At 38.3% G+C, this 7,324-nt stretch overlaps 1 non-coding gene across 1 annotated transcript; it reads left to right on the top strand.

The window, feature by feature from the left end:
• The first annotated feature begins 2,229 nt into the window (after nt 1–2,229).
• Nucleotides 2,230–2,392, top strand: LOC121144404. Its single transcript, XR_005881767.1, has one exon. It is a non-coding gene; the product is annotated as a U1 spliceosomal RNA (small nuclear RNA).
• Nucleotides 2,393–7,324: the final 4,932 nt, after the last annotated feature.

Below are 7,324 nucleotides of genomic sequence, written 5' to 3'. Positions count from 1 at the left end.
ATCAGGCAGAGTTGGGGAATCCTGTGGAATAGGGTGAGGAAGGATTTTAGGAGCCAGAAGTGTCAAGGACATCACAAAAAAAAAAACAGAAACAACTAACCTGGGCTTGTAGAGGCTCACAGAGAGTGAACCAACAACCAGAAAGACTGCATGGAACTGATAAGGCCCTCTGCGTGTATGTTGTGATTGTGTAGCTTGGTCTTTTGTGGGCCTCCTAACAGCGGAAGCAGGGGATATCTCTGACTCAGTTACTTTCCTTTGAGACCCTTTCCTCTTATGGAGTTGCCTCATCAAACCTTAATAGGAAAGGCGGTGACTAGTTTTACTGGCACCAGCTATCCATAGGAGTCCTGTGCTTTTCTGAAGAGAAGTGAGGGAGGAGTGGATGGCGGAAGCACTTTGGAGAGGGACTTGGAGGAGAGAAGGGAGGGGAAACTGTGGTCAGGATATAAAACTATAATATACAAAAGAGAAAAAAGCTCATGCAATTAAAAACAAACAAAAACCCCCAAACTTATCACTCTCTACAATGGACAAGCAAATGGCCAATCAAAATTTTGAGTAAGGGAAGTTTTTACCTTACTGATTGATGAGGCTTTCATAGGTGAATTAGCACTTGGGAGGCAGAGACAGGCAGATCTCTGTGAGTTTGAGGCCAGCCTGGTCTACAGAGTGAGTTCCAGGACAGGATACAAAGCTACAGAGAAACCCTGTCTTGAAAAATACAAATCAAACAAACAAACTAACAAAATCCTGAAAAGCCACTGAAAGAAAAATAATATACAACCTACATAAATGTGAAATGAAATAATACAAAAAACAACAAACAAAAGATCAGACATTTCCTTGGCCAGTCATTCAACTACCATGATTGAGCTATATGAACTCCTCTGATTCTATATCCCAAGTTCCCAAGTCTAAAGCAAATTGACAAGATAAGGCAAATTATACACCTCCTGAAGTTAAAAAATCATGATTTTAGGACAGTGTTGATTTGTGAAATATATTCTTGAATGCTTCAATTATTTTATTTCTGTGTATCAACATTAAATCAAAGAATTAAATGGCATTTCTTTTTTTGACATATCTCTAAATATATGATCTATTGCCATGTGCTATAATCTGAAGACTGTATTAATTATATTAATAAGATTCCTTACAGCATAATATATTTAATTTTTGCTCTTCAATATCATAAAGTCCCTAACTTTTTGAGATGATTTCAGCATTGTGAAAGTCTCACGAAAATTAACTTTTCTATATTTAAATAAGCAGGAATATGATTTCAACAGAGATGCATATTTATATTTATGTTAATGCAAGATGGTGATAATTAAAATGAAATTTCCTAACATTAATTTTAATAATCTGTAATAAATATTGGAAGTTAATATATTTTTCCTGTCAGTGCAAGCTTTAAAATTTATCTTTTATTAAAGAGCATTTGAATGCTTTGAGATATCTTTAACAGTAATTGATTAAAATTATTTCTAATGTTTTATATGGCACTGCAGAGAACTTGTAAGCAGTTGAGAAATAGAATAAAAGGCACTAAAGCAAGGCAAGTGCAATTCAAAGTCAGATTTAATGCACTAAGGTCAGTGAAAGGACTTCCTGATTCTAGCTGGTCTCTCTCTCCTTCCCGTACCTTTCCAGGATTCAATGAAGGGACCATTCATTTATATAGCCAGTTACACTTCAACATGATGGGTCACCAATGAGAGGGTGTAAATAGACCTTGTTTGGAGCATAGGTCTTCTACTTTATTTATTGAAATTTTTATATCTGAGTCTGATTATTTTTCTGTATAAGTAGTAATCTACAGTGAAACTGAAAGTGTCTTTGCCTAGAGCAGAGGTCCAGATGGACAGCTTATGCTGGTTGTGTGTCCCTCAACACAACCCATGTCTTGTGCTCCAGGAAGATTTGATAGTTGTGGATGTGTGAGTGTAATTTATCTTCACAGAAAACTGCATTAATGTTCACCTTACAACTCCACTATGAGACAGAGGTCTTGGGCTTCTATGTTTCCGTGTCATTTGAGAGCAAATATGGACACCTCTGTTTTAGACTATCTTAAAAGGTTCTGATGTGATGAACAGCCTTGGGGGAGGAGCAGTGGTCCTCTCAAGATCCCTGAGAAGCTCTCATTACTGACAGAATAAGGATAACTGTCTCCCTTTGGGGAATGGTTATCGATTCCTGTTGCCCATTAAAATGTATTTGGAACCACTGATATAGAAGGTGAATACTACAATCAAGCAAGTGGTTTCCCCAGGGCCAGCCTCATCCACAGCATTGTGAATGTACAGCCCCATGTGATTTACCCAAATGTGGGAAACTCTACTGCATAATTTGAAGTAGTATGGGACTGCATTTATACTTTTTCCTGCAAGAAAGAATGAATGAAATAAAGGGAGGGAGAAAGGAAGATTGGGTTCCCTCAGCTCCAGCTACATCCTTCTGCTGTAACAGACCCCATACTATTTTCTGCTGCACACTAGGAATCTTGATCTTCAAAAAATTAGTTACCTTAGAAGCTTTCTTTTTACTATGATATAAAAAGGAACCTCTATTCTGGCTAGCTAATAGGTCCACCTGTATATCATACTGTCTTCCTTGTTCATAAGAAGTGTCAAAATGATAGTAAAAATAACTGAAAAGAGCTATTATGATGGAAGGGTGACTCCAAGACATGTAATAGGTGGCTAAATTTCTAGATGGATGGAAAAGTGAGATAATAGTGATAAGTATGACAGAATAAAAGGCAGAGGCAGAATCTTCAGAGATGCCTATTTCAAATGTAGATGGGGTATTTGTTAGCAGAACCATGCAAAGACTCTAGCATGTGAGTGGATGTGTCAGGGGAACAAATTTGGGATGTTGAAAATACTCAGGTTGATTACTGAAAACATAGCCATGTTTTCATTACTGAAAACATAGCCTCATCTCTCTTAGACTGGATGCCTAGAGTTTGGCCTTGTGCTTGGCTGTGGATCAATCAATTACTGGATGAAGGCTCTATGGTGATAGTTGGGGCATTCACCAATCTGAAATCAGAGAAGGCCAGTTCAGGCACACTCTCCACTATTGCTAGGAGTCTTAGCTAGCTAGTACCAGGTTTCCCTCTAACCCACATGCTGATTCTCTCTATTAAGGTATCTCTTTCCTTCTCTGTCCCTTCCCCCTTGACCATCCCTCTCCCTCATGTTCTCATCCCCCATCCCTTCTCATTTGCCCACCCCCTTCCCCCAGTTATCTCAGGAGATCTCATCTAATTTCCCTTCCCAGGGCAATCCATGTGTCCCTCTTATGGTTTTCCATGTTACCTAGCTTCCATGGAGCTGTGGATTGTGGTCTGGTTATCCTTTACTCTATATATAATATCCACTTAGGAGTGAGCACATACCATGATTGTCTTTCTGAGTCTGGGTTACCTCATTCAGGATTTTATTTTCTACTTCCATCCATTTGCCTGAAAATTACATGATGCCATTGTTTTTCACAGTTGAGTAATACTCCATTATGTAAATGTACCACATTTTTCTTTATCCATTCTTCAGTTGGGGGGACTCTAGGTTGTTGCCAGGTTCTGGCTATTATGAACAATGATGCTATGAATATTGTTGAGCAAGTGTCTTTGTGGTATGATTGAGTATCCTTTGGGTATATGCCCAAGAATTTTGAGGTAGACTGTTTCCCAATTTTCTGGAACCCGTGGTATATGAGCAATAGAGGTCAATATCAGAGACAACTGAATATATAAGCTCATGAATCCAGTGACAGAGATGGAGGAGTGATGAGCAAAAGGGTCAAGACCATGCTGGTGAACCCACAAAGACAGCTGACTGGACAAGGGGGAGCTCTTGAACCCCAGACTGATGGCTAAGAGGCCAATAGGGGACTGATCCAAACTCTATGAATGCAGTGTCAGTGAGGAGATGTCAGAAATCTCTGGGGCCTTGGGTAGCAGATCAGTGTTCACCATGACATACAAATGAACTTTAAGAGCCCATTCAACTTGGAGGGATGCTCTCTCATCCTGGACACATGGGGAAGGGCCTAGGTCCTGCCCTGGATGAAATGACAGACTCTGGAGATCCCCTCAAGAAGGGCCTCACCCTCCCTGGGGAAAGATGTGGGGATTGGGCTGGGGGTGGGGGTGGGGTGAGGCTGTGAGGGAGAAAGGGAGGGAGCTGGGATTGACATTTGAAGCATGCTTATTTCTAATTTAAATTAAAAAATGAAAAAATCTAGTAAATAAGAAAAAGATCTACAAATATTAACAGAAATGAGAAACCAGAAACTTTTAAAAGAACAAAATATGGCAATTTAAGACTATCTGAGTTATTTGAAAGGTGCAATGGAAATTAGTGGGTTGGGGACTCTGTGCTGCTCTCCTAGAAGGAGATGTGTCTCAGTGTGGAAAAGAGAAGAGGAGCTCTGGAAAGATTCTGTGAGGATTCATGGGCAGCAACATCAACAGAGATGTCCTTGCAAACAACAACAACAAAAACATGTGTTCTATCTTTCAATTACAGAAAATACATTTAACTACAAATGTTTAAAAATCTGGCTGGAGGGATGATTATGTTGATAAAGTGTCTTGAAATACAGAGTTTGGCTCACCAAAATACACTTAATTGTGTGTTAGTTATGTTAACCCATCTTAGGAAGACAAACATGGAATCCCTGGAGCAAGATGTATACTCAAGTCTAGCTATAAGAAAGCTCTGTGTTTGAATGATGTTATCTCAGGAAATAAAAACATTAGGTCCTTCAAACTTGGGTCTCTATATGTATTCACACACACACAAACACACACAATCTATGTGTGTGCATCTTTATATATGTGCTAACACACATACAAACATGCATATACATATATATATATTTATTTATATACCCACTACATACATACACACACACACACACACACACACACAGAAAAAGAGAGAGAGAGACAGAGACAGAGACAGAGACAGAGAGGAAAAGAAGAGAAATAAAAATTCAACATTCAAGTTGTAACATGACTTGAATAACAATGGAGAACAAATATAAGCTTTTTTACATTTTCTTGTGAGGACAACATGTGAGGTTTTAAAAAAAAAGTGCCAAATATGCAAGCCCTTTTGGGGGAGGGTAGCATTTTGCTTTCAAACTATGACAGGGTTAGTCAGTTTTCTCCAGGAATGTAAACCCTGAAATTCTACTATTGCTCAAGAAAATGCTCATGTTCCCATGACTTTGCAGGCCTCACTAAGTAGATGGAGTGAGTACTAAATTAGAGAGAGAGTACCAATAAATTTGGGAGAGTAAAATATTTAGGATAAGGGTTGAATTGGCAGGGAAAGGATGGGATGGATTGGGTCCAAAGACTTTATATGGGTGTATAAACATTAAATAAAATATTTTAAATCACCATAAACAAATAAGATAAAATATTTTTCAATGATCTCTTAGCAAGGATGCCAAAGACGACTATCCTTTTGTATGTGTGAAGTATCTCCCCCACTTTGCTAGTCTGGAAAAAGACAGAAAATGTTTGTGCTATAAATGTTGAAAGTACTAAACATTTGTTTCTCTCAGTCTTTTCTTCAGCATGTGGAATATGACTTAGGAATTTCACACAAAATTAGTTCATCTAACTGAATCTCTCTCTCTCTCTCTGAATCTGCCTCTCTCTCTCTCTCTCTCTCTCTCTCTCTCTCTCTCTCTCTCTCTCTGTTTCCTTCTCTCTCTCTCTGAATCTCTCTCTCTCTCTCCCCTCTCTCTCTGGCTCCTTGAAAGACCAGGCTACCAAAGTGTGGCTGGTCTCAGCTTACCTTCTCTGCTTCATTCTTGCACTTGAAGATGTGAGCGTTTAGCTTCTCTCTCCTGACATCATGCCTATTGCTTGCTGTCATGCTTCTCCACCGTGATGGATTCTTATCCCTCTAGAACCATGAGCAAAGTACTCTCTTCCAGTTTTATCACAGCAACAGAAACCTAATTAATATATGCTCCCTTCCCAATATCCAACACTTTCAATTGAAGAGCAATCCTCTTCCAATCTTAATATAAAAGTAATTCAAGTAAAACATGAGCTATTCTCAAGAATGTGTTCTGTCTGAGTAAGAATTAAAACTGTTGATCAGTATAGCTGTGTGGTTATATGAAATTAGCCTCTCAAGAATGGTAATGAAGTTGCAATAATGCACACTCTACTTAATTTATGAATTAGATCACATAAATTATCAGTTGGGCATCTTTTTCTTTCCGTTTAATCTTCTCATTCGATGACAAGTTAATTTTTGGCATTCAAGTAGTGTATTTAAACTCACATTTTCAAGTTTCAAAATGTGTAACTGAGCTTGACCTCTTTTCAATGATACAGTCTGTTAGAGAAGAAGCTATGGAATTGCATGCAATATCCCCAATTATGATGTCTGATGGTGGTGATATACTCGCATTTATACTTATGCATATGAAAAATAAAAGAAATAAAAGAAATCACTTTGCTTACTATTTGTTTGGGGATTAAGTATAAAAGTACCAAGTTTGGTAAAGTTGAGTTGAAATGTAAAGCCTCTAGGACACCTTCCTGGGGCAGTACACTTTGTATAGGATGGTAAAACCTATGGAGTAATGAAAAGCTCCCGACATCTTAAGTGACGCTTTGAAAATGCTTCTTCCTAGAGATCGTTAATTTCTGAAATGAAGAATTTTTCCATTACAGTCTGCTCTTACCATTGGCAGCTTGAAGAGCAATTCACATTTAAGTAGCTGGTCCCTGACTCTTGCCCTTTGACAGCTGCATGATCCTGAAATGGTAGTGTACACCCAGGAACCAGCCTGACATTATAACATCATGACACTAATGCACTTTGAATGTCATGCTTGAGTTTGCTGTATTGAAATGTTGTCAGTTATTATGTGAGCTAGCTAAAAATAATACAGGAGATGGTAGCTAGCACATGGCTCTTCTAAGATGTGTCATTTCTCAGATTGTTTCCCAGTTCTTGAATGAAACATGTAACATGTTGTATTCTAAGCCATTTTAACCCTGACCTTTTAGAATTCTAAGACGTTGTTTAAATTCTTCCTCAAAAAGGCAAATAAAAAACCCAACACAACATATATCATTATCTGAAAAAAAAACCACTGAACTGTAACCAAATAAAAACATGCACGCAGACACATAAGCACAACAAACACCACAACCACAGCCATTTCTACCAGCACCACCACCACCAGCAACAACAACAAAATAAAGCAAGCAAACAAACAAACCAGAAAGTACCTGTGGATTTCAATATTTGTTGGTCAAGTACTCCTGAATATG

Source organism: Mesocricetus auratus, unplaced genomic scaffold, assembly GCF_017639785.1.
Source record: "Mesocricetus auratus isolate SY011 unplaced genomic scaffold, BCM_Maur_2.0 Super-Scaffold_100015, whole genome shotgun sequence".
NCBI lineage: Eukaryota > Metazoa > Chordata > Mammalia > Rodentia > Cricetidae > Mesocricetus > Mesocricetus auratus.
The sequence above is the reverse complement of the archived record's forward strand: the minus strand, read 5'-3'. Positions and strand labels throughout refer to the sequence as shown.